Genomic DNA, 15,201 nt, shown 5'->3' with positions numbered 1-15,201 from the left:
GTCCGTACTCCATGCACGTATTTAAGCTTAAGAAAAACAGAAAGTTGAGATTTTTGACTTCTTGGAGGACGATCGCACTATACGGTCCGTAAATCACTTTACGGGCCGTATTGTGCACTATCGACCACCGGGCCGGGAAATCTTCGCAACTTTATTATTTCCACAAAATTCATGATTGGCCATTCCCAACTTAACAACACATCATGTATCAAGCTCTTCATCGTTCTACTCGTCACTCAAGTACGGAAAAACCGAGGTGTCACGGAAGAAAGCCGAATCATTGCTTGGGGTCCGGTGCCGCAGCGGCGACGAGCAAGTCGAGGATGAAAACCGTGACAGATTTTAGGCTGTCAGAGCCGATACCATTGAGACATTTCACAGCTAATGGACCTGGCCCCCGACCGCCACCTGAGACCATCACTCTACAAGGGCTCGTGCCAGCACTGCACCCGTGTATCCATCTGGGGAACAAGCAGCCCACACTATTCCTCCAGCCACCCAGCAGTCATCCCAAGACCCATTTGCATTCAACAAAGAAAATTTTAAATGAGTGGTGATTCAGGCTGCATAGGCTAACAAGCAACAAAATTTTAGCTCCGCAGATTGAGAGGTATGTGAAGAGGCAGATCGACATTGCCCTAGAAACTGTGACAGCCACTTCCAACCAGGCCCAGGATTTATATCAAGCGCCACTTGACAGATTTGAGGCACGGTTGGTTGCTTTGGAGCGTACAGGTCTAGGTGGTAATTTGATGGGTATGAGAGCTAAGCTAGACTGTCTCAAGGCCGATGTTCTGTCCTTACGGACTCATGAGCAGAGTGTTGTGAAGGAGCCCCCTCAGCCGAACAAGGTGGACCTCTCATCATTGATAAGCGTGGTGAGTTTAATGCCTGAGGAGGATACCGCATCCCGAGATGATAGAGGGAAACAAGTTGCAGGAGATGAAGTTCCTTGGGTGACAGAGTTGGAGATACTGGCCCGAACAGCGGAGGAGGAGGAGCATATTCAGATTGCTACGGCGAGATCTATGTTTGAGGCATCCTTCTCCGAAGACTGGCGAGCAAGATATCGGGCGCATCCTCTAGTAGCACCACGAGGGATGAGTCGATTAGGCCCCTACCCGTACATCGTGGACAGTGCCTCCGACCGATCCTAGTACCTAGTGCCGCTGTGCATCCCTACTCCTGTGAGGCATGATGCATTGGGGACATTGCATGATTTTGGGCTTGGGGTGGATTTTGGCGTTGTTGTAGCGTAAATATTTGTTTAGGAACCTCCTCAACTTTTCTTTTCGTAGTTCTTTTCCCGAGGGGTTTTTCTTTGTTGAAACTCACATGTTTAGGTTGTTGCTTAGATTGAGTAGAGTAGTTTTGACTTAGTTGGTTTTGTTGTGTAACTTTTGGCATGTTGTTTATGGTTTGTTAAAAATTGTGGACCCCTCAAAAATTTTGTAAACTGCATACTTAGAAACAGCTATTGATTGACATGAATTGAATCTTTGTATGACATTATTATTAGTGGGGTATTGCGGGCAACGAATGAATACTTAGGAGGTCACAATTGTATATGGTCGTCCTTATGCCAATATGTGTGTGAGTTGTTAGTTTTGTTCTATCTATCCATGTATGATCTAGAACTTGCCCGGTTAGTCATGTTTGAATTTGACAGTTGGTTTGGTTGTGAGATGATCTTAAGCTTTCTTTGTGTAAATAGTCACTTTGCCTAAATAAGCCTGACCATATAATTGTAAATATCCCTAGTTTTCCCTTTTTGAGCCTTTTTGACCTTTTTCTTGGCTAGCCAATAATGAAACCTTAACCTTTGCGAAATCAATATATCTTCGCACTCGTTCAGTCCTTGATGCTAGTAGAAAGATGAGACAAAATGCCTACATTGGGGGTGAAACAAATGTGAAGTAGATGTTAAAAATATAAGTTGGGGGTGGTAGAGTTTGCTAGTTGAGATTCGATATGGTGGTTGCATATAAAAAAAAAGGGATTGTAAGTTGGTTAGGAATAAAACCACATCAAGGTTGAAAACTTGAAAGAAAAGAAAGGGGTTGAATAAGAGGCGAATTGAGGTGAAGAGATGTTATAGTGTTCAAGGAGGGTTAGTCACTAGTATCCAAAAAGTATCCTACCCATCCCTAAGCCTACATTACAAGGAAGAAACAAGTCCTAATATGATCGCAACTGAACGAACCAAGGATGAAAGCATAGAAAATAAGGGCAAGCTTATGGTATTAGCATGTGTAGATATGAATTTCTTTGGGAGTGTGATTATGAGTGTTTTCTCTTCCCTTTCGTCTTCGTCCCATTATTGTTGTATATATGTATATTGGGACATTCTTTGGTCTATGTAAGGGCATAAGGATGAGAATTGATTAAAGCGAAGTGACCGTCTAAAGTAGCGCAATGTGCGGCGTCATAATATGTTCGATAATGTAATGTCATACATTGAAGCATCAGTGTTATTCGTAACATTCTTGAATCAGTTGCATAATGTTTGAAAATAGAAAAACGGGGTGTCCTTGGAAGAGGAAACGTATGCCGGTAGTTCAAAGTCAAAACCAATGTAGACATTACTACTCGGTGATATCTAGGTGTTAGATTGAGTCATTATGTTGTACGACTTGCTTGAGGACAAGCAAAGATTTTAAGTTGGGGGTGTTGATGCGCCGGGGATTTTTGGCACATTGGACGCTTTTTGGCTATAAATTTTAGTTATTTTTTAGCAAGTCTTGGTCAATTTGATGTGTTTTTCTTGTGTTTCGTGTATTTGGAGTTATAGAGTCCAAAGACGGAAGTTTCAGCAAAATGGAGCAAAACATGAAGAAGCACGTCCCGTACTTGAAAGGACGGGACGTACCTGTTCCCCGCACTTGGGAGGAAAGCCACTGAAGTTTCTGAAAAAACAAAGGGAAGTATGGCTTGGAAAGCACGTCTTGTACATATAACCGGGCCGTACTGTGCCCATCCCTTGGCCGAAAGCAACGTAAAGTCATTAAGCACTAAGGAAAAGGACGTGCGAGAGTACGTCCCGCACTTCAAAGGACGGGATGGACATTTGCCCGTACTTCTTCCGAAGTTCGAAGTTAGTCAGATGTTGTATTTTACAAGGATGGGACGTACTTCAATGTAAGTCCCGTACTCTTTCCGCATGGGTGACGTGATTTGTTCCATGTTAAAGAAGGATTTGAATTTTTTAAATAGCCAATAGGGTTTTGAATGTTTTTTATCACTTTCGTACTTTTGAAATCTTGAATTTTGAGACTTGTGTGGAGACAATTTTTTCTTAGTACTCTTCAAGGATTTCAAGACAATTACACTCGCTTAATTTTGGGCTTTTATTCGTAAGATTTAGCACAATTTCAATTATGCAATTTTCAATCTTTTATTGTTTTGTTGTTGCTACGAGTAGCTAAACACCTTTACTAAGGTTGTGAACCCAAGGACGGTGCGTGTTGATTGGGATCGTGAATGATATACGCATAATGGATTGTTAGGGTTTATTTGTTCTTCATTTTCATCATATAGGTAGTGGTTGCAAGAAACATTAGCTAGCGCCATCAACTTTAGTTTATTTGGGAAAATAGCTAGTGGTTAGGTAAGAACAAATAACAAGAACTCAAGGTTTTAAACCTTGTTTAATAAATTCACTTAGGAATAAGAGGAATTTACTTGGCATAATTAACGTGCTTCATGCATACTTTCTTATCTTTGGAAAAAGCATAGAAAGAAATAATCTTTTCTTATTGGGAAATAGTTCAGATTCACATAGAGGTTAAGTGCATCCATACAAACAATTCATTAGAAGTATATCAAGATCGATACCCATGATCATACACTTTATCTGACGGGGACACAACCTTGGTTCTTTTTACCCATATATTTACAACTTTAAATTGCCAGTCACTTTAAATTAGTCCACAAACCAAAACAAATACAAAACCCTTTTTCTCGGAATACAACAGGACCGCAAGATTAGTATAATACTTGTTTAGTAATACTTTTCATACCATATTCTCTCGTGGGATTCGACCCAACCTCGTTGATTACTATATTGGACATCGTCCGCTTTATGCTATTAAAAGTGTAAATTCGAGCGTATTATCGTGCAATTTGGTTATTGCTTGTTTTCTTTTCAACAAAGTGGTATCGTAGCTTGTGGTTGTATTTGGTTGTGTTGTTTGTCTATTTGAATGACGAAGGCAAATACGAGCAAGACGGTATGTTTAAATGGTAGTAATTACCATATTTTGAAAAAGCAAGATGAAAGATCTTCTATTTGTCAAGAAATTGCATTTACTCCGTGTTTGTGTCACCGCCCAAATCAATGAGTCGTGGCGAGTGCCCGACCTCAACGACCAAGCACCTATCTACTCGTACCGTGCGCTACCGAATAATACGGGTGGCCTATATATGACTTATAACCGAACTGTACCGACATGAAAGAACGACATCATGACTCTGTACCAAGAACTCGCAACCATCTCTCTCTCTCTCTCTCTGTGTATATATATATATATATATATATATATATATATATATATATATATATATATATATATATATGCTAAAAATAACAGTGCAAGCTGACTAGGTCGCTACACATGCGGTGCAACAAAAGAAGAGCCGTCATGGCTATATAACATTCCAACTATGTACAATTATCAACAGGCCACTAATGGAGTACAAGCTGTAGAAAGGACGGGATAGGGCGCCCGTCATTCCCATATACACAAGTAGAAGTAGCATACCAAAATGAACTGTAGCCCCGAACCAAGTGGAGCGCACTGACTACTGCTGGGTGGAAGTCCTACTGAGCTGGACCGCCTCTCTATTTATCTGAACCTGCGGGCATGAACACACTCCCCCCCCCCCCCCCCCCCAAAGCAATAAGGGATTCGCACGGATAATGTACCGAGTATGGAAGGCATAAGATCAACATGCACATATAAAATCATGGAAAAACAAAACATCTATTGAGTATGCCAATGAGTATGTGAATCATATATATATATATATATATATATATATATATATATATATATATATATATATATATATATATATATAGAGGAACGCCACAACATAGGCCACATCATCGCCCCCGTCAAATATGCCTATATATATATATATATATATATATATATATATATATGCATACATGAACGCCACAACATAGGCCACATCATCACCCCCTATCAAATGTGCCTTATGAAGAATGAAAATTAGTGTAATGCATAAGTAAAATGGAATAATAGGACTCTCGGAACAAGATGATGTCATTTTACCTCTGGTGGACAATTATTGAGCTAACATCACTAAAGCATGAAATCTCAAAACCCATGAACAGAAGGAATATCATAACAGGGGTATAGGATCATCAAAGACTAAAGTACTCCTAGCGCTTCTAAGAGTAGGGTAATATGTAAGCTCATATGCTCGTTTGTACATTCATATCATAGGATCATGCTAAAATGAAAGAAAGGATAGCCTTAACATACCTTTTTCAGTTGCCTTAACTTTAACTACTTAATGTTTGTCCTCCCAAGCTCGTAAATCTACATTCAAGAAAATCTATACTATTGTTAGGCTTATCGTCATATGCTTGTCTTAAGCCCTCAAATTAATTCCTTTTAAAAGCTATCGAAATTCGGGCAGTATCTCTCCTGTTTATATTCCTAGCCCGAAATCACAATACCAACAAAACAACAACATAGCAACCCTAATATCAATAACATCATCATCAACACCAATATACTCCATAAAACATCCCACATGATATTTTTTCTAATTTCTCAACCAACCATAACAATATCCACAATTATCTTCAATTTAATCTCAAATTAATCCAAAATCTCCTTTTAAATTCATCCCATAGTCATCATCTTCAATTCAATACTTTGTGACTTCTCCACTTTGATTCTTTTCCTTTTAGAAAAGAATTATTTAAACCTTTAAACCAACTCAATCGTATAGATAAGATGGGGAACATATCTTATAATGGAAGAACTTCACCTCACTCAACTTCTCCCAAGCTCAAGTTTATCACAACATTGAAGAGAAGCAAGAATAATCATCTTCCATAGATTATCTTAAGGTTTTGATGTTTGATCTTCTCTTTCAATGGTATGGAAGGTTGTGGAATGTTGTAAACCTTTCAATAATTCTCAATAACTCTTTTATAATGGGGAGATAAGTGTGGAAGTGCTCTGTGAGAAAGCGTGGAGATGAGAAATGGTGTGAAATTAGGGTTATTTAGATGACTTAAAGGGGTATATATAGTAGTCCAATTCGGGTTGCCTGGTGGGTCGAAATTGTGGACTTTTTAAGAGGTTTCTAGAATTTCCGCGATTGTTCGCAGGTTCTTCCTGCGACAGTTCATGTTTTAAAATGCCCATAACTCTCGATGTTGTATCGACAAATGGTTTGTTGCGTTGAAACTAGACTCGACGAACTTCATTTTAGGCTTTGAAACACCTCAAAACTCCCGATATGCTAGAGATATTCCTCTGAATTTGATTTCTATCCAAAATTTTGCCAAATTTTTCCAAATTTTCGACAAACTTATTTTCTTCGATTCCACTTGATCCTGGAATCTTTAGACACTTGCTTAACACTTGTTAAGAGTATTCATTAACCTTATAAGGGTTCCATGACCTCTCCGAGCTTACGTTAGTTTACTCACAACGCACATGACGTGAAAATTTTCGAGGTGTAACATCCTTCCCCCCTTAGAAACATTCGTCCTCGAATGTTAAACGCTTAGGAATTCTATGAAAATTTTGCCAGAGTTTCCCCTGTAATTACCACTACCATCCTGTGCACAGCAACCCAAAATAATGCCGCATAGGGCCACATGCTAAAATATACAACAATATGGCCTCACACGACCAATCACAATAGCTATAAATAAATCCAATACCTGGGGATGATGATGTCTCAACCTGGGCCTCCTGGGACAGCGAAAACAAGTGCGGGTACTTAGTCTTCATCTCCTCTTCTGCCTCCCAAGTCATCTCCTCGACATTATTATTTCTCCAGAGTACTTTAACAGAAACCACATCCTTGGTTCGTAGCCAAAGGACTTGCCTATCTAATATATCCACAGGGACTTCCTTATACGATAATTGTTCAGTCACCTGGATATCATCTACTGGTACGACTCTCGAGGGATCTCCTATGCACTTACGGAGCATGGACACATGGAACACTGGATGTACAGACTCCAGATCAGAAGGTAGCTCTAGCTCATATGCTACCTTACCCACTGTACGAGTAATTCTATATGGCCCAATGTATCGAGGGCTCAACTTACCCTTCTTGCCAAATCTCATCACTCCCTTCATAGGAGAGATCTTTAAGAAAACCCAATCGCCTACCTCAAACTCTAGCTTACGCCGCCGATTATCTGCATAGGATTTATGTCGACTCTGCGCCGCTAATAATCTTTCTTGAATCACTTTCACTTTCTCAACCGCTTGCTGTATTAAGTCTGGGCCTACTAGCTGATTTTCTCCAACATCAAACCATCCTATGGGTGACCTACATCTCCGCCCATATAAAGCTTCATAAGGAGCCATCTGAATACTGGAATAGTAGCTATTATTATATGCAAACTCAACGAGTCGTAAATGCTCATCTCAACTCCCTCGAAAATCAATCACACAGGCTCTCAACATATCCTGAAGTGTCTGTATAGCAGGCTCTGCTTGCCCATCTGTCTGGGGGTGAAAGGCGGTACTAAGACTCACCTGAGTCCCTAATCCTTTCTGGAAAGATTTCCAGAAGTTAGCTGTGAACTGCGCCCCTCTATCTGAAATAATGGCTGAAGGGACACCATGAAGTCGTACAATTTCCTTAAGATAAAGCTCCGCATAATCTTCAATTTGAATAAGTAGTTTTGAAGTAGGAAGTGGGTCGACTTTGCGAGTCTATCAACTACAACCATATTGAGTCATACTTATGTCGAGTACGGGGAAAACCTGTAATAAAATCCATATTAATTACCTCTCACTTCCATGTCGGTATCTCAATAGCCTGCAATAACCGGCTGGGCTTCTGGTGCTCTATCTTAACTTGCTGACAATTTGGACACTGAGCGACAAACTCCGCTATATCCTTCTTCATACCATCCCACCAATAAACTTCCTTGAGATCATGGTACATTTTTGTTGTGCCCGGGTGAATAGAATAGCGAGAATAGTGGGCTTCCTCATAACTTGCTGACTGAGGCCTGCAACCTTAGGAACGCATAATCTACCTCGATGCTTGAGTACTCCATCTCATGTGATCACGAAAGGTGTCTTTTCTTTCTGAGGAGCTGTATCCCGATAATGAACTAAGACAGGATCTTCATACTGACGCTCCTTTATCTCAGCTACCAAAGATGACATCATTGTATCTTGAACTGTAACTCCTGTATCACCTGAGTCTAACAACCGAACTCCGAGGCTAGCCAACTGACAAACTTCACGGACTATCTCCCTTTTCTCTGGCCGCACATAAGATAGGCTACCCATGGATTTACGACTAAGAGCATCAGCTACTACATTAGCCTTTCTCGGATGGTAGAGGATATCGACATCATAATTTTTTAGCAACTCTAGCCATCGCCTCTGACGTAAATTCAAGTCCTTCTGCTTAAGGATGTACTGAAGACTCTTATGGTCGGTATAGATATCAACATGAACACCATATAAGTAGTGCCGCCACATTTTCAAGGCATGGATCACCGCAGCTAACTCAAGATCATGAGTTGGATAGTTCTTCTCGTGCTTCCTCAGCTGTCTAGAAGCATAAGCAACAACCTTACCGTGTTGCATTAATACACAACCCAATCCAATACCTGAAGCATCACAATATACCACATAGCCATTTGTTCCCTCTGGAAGAGTCAAGACGGGTGCTGAGGTCAACTTGTCCTTCAATATCTGGAAACTTCGCTCAGACGCATCCATCCACTGAAACTTAGCTAATTTATGAGTCAGCTTAGTCAACGGGGCTGAAAGAGAAGAAAATCCTTCCACGAACCTTCTATAATATCCTGCCAGACCCAAGAAACTATGTATCTCTGTTGGGGTCGTGGGTCTTGGCCAATTCCTTATAGCCTCAATCTTTTGAGTATCCACTCTGATGCCCTCATCTGAAATAATGTGACCAAGAAAAGCCACAGAGTTCAACCAGAACTCACACTTTGAAAACTTCGCATATAACTCTCTATCCCAAAGAACTCTAAGCACTGCGCGTAGATGATCTGCATGCTCAGCCTCTGACGGTGAATAAACCAGAATATCATCTATAAATACAATCACGAACAAATCTAGAAAGGGTTTGAATACACGGTTCATGAGGTCCATAAATACAGTTGGAGCATTAGTTAACCCGAATGACATGACACGAAACTCGTAGTGCCCATATCTAGTCCTGAAAGTCGTCTTCAGAATGTCTTCCTCTTTCACCCTAACCTGATGATACCTCGATCTCAAGTCTATCTTCGAGAAATACTTGGCACCTTGTAACTGATCAAATAAGTCATCAATCCTCGGAAGTGGATACTTATTCTTTATAGTCACTTTATTCAATTGCCTATAATCAATACACATTCGCAAGGAGCCATCTTTCTTTTTTACAAATAATATTGGTGCTCCCTAAGGCAATGTACTAGGCCTAATAAAGCCCTTCTCAAGTAAATCCCTCAGTTGCTCCTTCAATTCCTTCAACTCGGCAGGTGCCATTCTATAAGGAGGAATGGATATTGGCTGAGTATCTGGTAATAGATCAATAGTAAAATCAATCTCCCGCTCCAGCAGAATGCCTGGAAGCTCATCTGGAAATACTTTCGGGAATTCATTAACCAAAGGAATAGACTGAAGGGTTGGTGACTCTACTTGTACATCCTGAACCCGAACCAGGTGATAGATATACCCTTTCCTAATCATCTTGCTTGCTTTAAGGTAGGAAATAAACCTACCCCTCGGCGAAGCAGCATTACCCTTCCACTCTAAAACTGGTTCGCCTGGAAACTGAAACCGAACCACCTTCGTTCTACAATTGACATTAGCATAGAAGGAAGCTAACCAATCCATACCCATAATGATATCAAAATCGATCATATCTAACTCAATCAAATGTGCTATGGTATGACGATTACACACTATGACTACACAACCTCGATATACTTACCTAGCTATGACTGGGTTACCAACTGGCGTAGACACCTCAAAAGGTCTAATCGACTCAGGCTCTATCCAAAATTTACCAGCAACAAATGGAGTAATATATGACAAAGTAGATCCGGGGTCAATTAGTGCGTATACATCATAGGAGGAAACTGATAATATACCTGTAACAATGTCAGGAGATGACTCACGATCCTGTCTACTAGCTAATGCATAGATGCGGTTCTGAGGACCGCTCGAGCTAGATGCTCCACCTCTCCCTCTACCACGTCCTGCTGGTGTCTGAGAACCTTGCCCTGAAGGGCGTACCGAAGAAGAAGAACCAGCTACGGACCCTGTAGGCTGAATAATACCTATACCACCTCCTAACGGATAGTTTCTCATCATATGACCTGGTCGGCCACAAGAATAATAGGCATTTGATCCCAATCGACACTGTCCGGCATGTTGCCTACCACACTGGGCACACCGTGGCAAAGGTGGCCTCATCTGTCCTGACTCCTATCGATACTGAGAACCGAAAGCTCTAGAACTCTGATCTGCTCCGGAATAAGAAGGCCGATCAAATCTCGAACCTGAAAACCGCGAAGGTGTACTCCCTGCTGAATAAAATGGGTACCGAGAATGCTGCTGTCTTTGTCTTCCTCTAAACTCACCAATAATATCTAAAGATCTAGCCCTCTTGTCACGGCCCAGTCACGCTCACGCTCTGTCCTCCGCTGACGCTTACGATCTTCCAGATTCTGTGCATAAGCCTGTATACGGGAAATATCCATACCCGGCTGCAACGTGGCTGTCGTACACTCATTGATCAAATGTGGCCCTAGACCAGCCACGAAATGATGAACTCGATCATCCATCTCAGCCACCATAGCTGGGGCATATCTAGCCAATGAGTCAAAGTATACACTATACTCCTGAACACTCATACTGCCCTGCTCAATACGCAAGAACCTATCTGTTCGGGCCCGTCGAACTTCTGGTGGTAAATAATGGTGAATAAAAGCATCCAAAAACTCTCGCCAAATGGCTGGAGGGTCATTCTCTCCCCAGATAGCTCCCACAAACCGATACCACTGCACTGCAATATCACGGAGCCGATAAGAAGCCAACTCTACGGACTCGACCTTATCAGCGTGCATAACCCTCAAGGTCTTCTATATACTATCAATAAAGTCCTGAGGGTCCATATTTTGCTTTAACACGGAGAACTCTAGAGGATCTAACCCGAGGAAAGTCTTAACCCTCGCACTACCAGCTCGGTCTGCCTGGTCAACGCCAACTCCCTGCCGCTGAGCCTGAGCGGCTACCAATCTGGTCAATAGCTGTACAGCATCCCGCACATCCTGGCCCGGTGCATCTGGCTGAGGAACTGGGGGCACTGGGGCAGGTGCTGGAGGTGGGGTATGTGAAGTCTGAGACGGGCTCTCACTCTGAGACTCGCCCCGAGCTCTGGTAGCCCGCTGAGTACGGCTAGTGGCCTCACTAGCCACTCCCTTGCCCTTCTAGGCAGTTGTAGCCTTCTTGCGAGGCATCGCTAAAATCAGAACAAATTATTAGAAGGTGAACTCTTAACACACGGCTCTATCGCACGATCTAAGAGAGAAAGAATGACAATTTCCTAAATGTCCTGTAGCCTCCTGTTTATAAGTGTGGTGCACGACACACCCATAAACAAGACTCTACTAGACACGGTCTGTAGATAACCCTGGGACGGAACTGTTCGGATACCACTTCTGTCACGGCCTAAATCGATGAGTCGTGGCGAGTGCCTGACCTCAAATGACCAAGCACCCATCTACTCGTACCTGGGGCTTACTGAATAATAGGGTGGCCCATATATGACTTATAACTGAACTATACTGACTTGAAAGAACGACATCATGACTCTGTATCAAGAACTCGCAACCATCGGTATATATATATATATATATATATATATATATATATATATATATATATATATATATATATATAAGCCGACTAGGTCGCTAAACATGCGATGCAACAAAATAAGAGCCGTCATGGCTACATAACATCCCAATTATGTACAACTGTCTACAGACTTCTAATGGAGTACAAGCTGAAGAGAAGACGGGACAGGACTCCCGTCATTCCCATATACACAAGTCAAAGCAGCATACCAAAATGAACTGCAGCCCCGAACCAAGTTGAGCGCACTGGCTACTGCTGGGTGGAAGTCCTGCTGAGCTGGACAGCCTCTCTATTTATCTGAACCTGCGGCCATAAACGCAGCCCCCCTCCTCCCTCCCCCCCTCTCCCCTACCCGAGCAATAGAGAAATCAATACGGATAATGTACTGAGTATGTAAGGCATAAGATCAACATGTATATAAAATCAAGAAAAAACATCTGGAACATGCCAGTGAGTATGTGAATCTTAATGAATTCGTATGATTGTATATCGGAAAACATATATATATATATATATATATATATATATATATATATATATATATATATATATATATATATATATATAGGAACGCCACAACATAGGCCACATCGTCACCCCTTGTCAAATGTGCCTTATATATGTACATGAACGCCACAACATAGGCCACATCGTCACCCCCGTCAAATGTGCCTTATATATATATACATGAACGCCACAACATAGGCCACATCGTCATCCCTATCAAATGTGCCTTATATATACATGAAGAATGAGAATAAGTGCAATGCATAAGTAAAATGAAATAATAGGACTCTCGGAACAATATGATGTCATATTACCTCTGGTGGACAATTACTGAGCTAACATCACTAAAACATGAAATCTCAAGACCCATGAACAGAAGGAATATCATAACAGGGGTACAGGATCATCAAAGACTGAAGTACTCCTAGCGCTTCTAAGAGTAGGGTAATATGGAAGCTCATATGCTCGTTTGTACGTTCATATCATGGGATCATGCCAAAATGAAAGAAAGGATAGCCTTAACATACCTTTTCGGTTGCCTTAACTTTAACTACTTAATGCTTGTCCTCCCAAGCTCGTAAATCTACGTTCAAGAAAATTTATACTATTGTTAGGCTTATCGTCATATGCTTGTCTTAAGCCCTCAAATTAATTCCTTTTAAAAGCTGCTGAAATTCAGGCAGTATGTCTCCTGTTTATATTCCTAGCCCGAAATCACAATACCAACAAAACAACAACAATAGCAACCCTAATATCAACAACATCATCATCAACACCAATATACTCCGTAAAACATCCCACACGATGTTTTTCCCAATTTCTCAACCAACCATAACAATATCCACAATACCATAATCAAAGAATTATCTTCAATTTAATCTCAAATTAATCCAAAATCTCCTTTCAAATTCATCCCATAGTCATCATCTTCAATTCAATACTTTGTGACTTCTCCACTTTGATTCTTTTCCTTTTCAAGAGTTATTAAAACTTTAAACCAACTCAATCGTATAGATAAGATGGGGAACATACCTTATAATGGAAGAACTTCACCTCACTCAACTTCTCCCAAGCTCAAGTTTATCACAACATTGAAGAGAAGCAAGAATAATCATCTTCCATAGATTATCTTAAGGTTTTGATGTTTGATCTTCTCTTTCAATGGTATGGAAGGTTGTGGAATGTTGTAGAACCTTAAAGAATTCTCAATAACTCTCTTATAATGGGGAGAAAAATGTGGAAGGCTCTAGAGAAATGTGGAGATGAGAAATGGTGAGAAATTAGGTGATATAGTAGTCCAATTCGGGTTGGGCTGGTGGGCCGAAATTAGTGGACTTTTTAAGAGGTTTCTAGAATTTCCGCATAGGTTCGCGGGCTTCTGGCAGTCCATTTTAAAATGCCCATAACTCCCTACTCCAATGTCATATCGACGAACGGTTTGTTGCATTGGAAACTAGACTCGACGAACTTCATTTTAGGCTCTTGAAACACCTCAAAACTCCTGATATACCCGGAGATATACCTCTCTGAAGTTGACCCAAAATTTCTATCCAAAATTTTTCCAAATTTTCAAAAAACTTATTTTCTTCGATTTGCTTGATCCCGGAACCTTTAGACACTTGCTTAACACTTGTTAAGAGTATTTATTAACCTTATAAAGATTCCATGACCTCTCTGAGCTTACGTTAGTTTACTCACAATGAACACGACTCGAAAATTTTTGAGGTGTAACAATTTGCTTCTAAGAAACCCGAGTCTATTGAAAATGAGGATTGGGAATTTGAGCACTTACAAGTTTGTGGCTATATTAGGCAATGGGTTGAAGAAAATGTTCGAAATCATATTATGAATGAGAAAAATGCTAAAAGTTTGTGGGAAAGCTCGAGACACTGTATGCTTCGAAGACTGGCAATAATAAGTTGTTCCTACTGAAATAATTGATGAATATTAGATGCAAAGAGGGCAGTCCTATTTCTGATCATATCAATGATTTTCAGGGTGTCCTTGATCAGTTGTCTGGAATGGGTGTCAAGTTTGATGAAGAAATACAGGGACTTTGGCTACTTAATACTCTGCCAGACTCTTGGGAAACTCTTCGAGTTTCTTTGACTAATTTTGCTGCCAGTGATGGTGTAACTATGGAATATGCTAAGAGTGGTCTTTTGACTGAAGAGATGAGAAGAAGATCTCAAGATTCGTCCTCTTCAACTTCATACTCTGATGTTTTGGTTACTGAAGACAGGGGGAGAAGCAATTTCAGAGGTCAAAATGACAGAAGCAAAAGTTGAAGCAAGTCAAGATCCTCCGGATACAATAATATTACATGTGACTAGGGGTGGCAAAATGGGTAAAAAAATTTGGTTATTCGCCCGATCCAACCCATTTAAAATGGATCCAATATGAGTCAACCCATATTATCTACTTAAAATATGGGTAAATTAATGGGTAAAATGGGTGAAACTCACGACATATAAGGTGAGTTCGGTATGCCAATTTTCTCATATTTGTTTGTTTAAAAATTTTGGAAAATATTTTCTTTGAAAAATAAGTTCGTTAACAATGAGGAAAACAA

The sequence above is a fragment of the Lycium ferocissimum genome, chromosome 4, assembly GCF_029784015.1.
Source record: "Lycium ferocissimum isolate CSIRO_LF1 chromosome 4, AGI_CSIRO_Lferr_CH_V1, whole genome shotgun sequence".
NCBI classification, from domain to species: domain Eukaryota; kingdom Viridiplantae; phylum Streptophyta; class Magnoliopsida; order Solanales; family Solanaceae; genus Lycium; species Lycium ferocissimum.
This window is presented reverse-complemented; position numbering follows the sequence as displayed.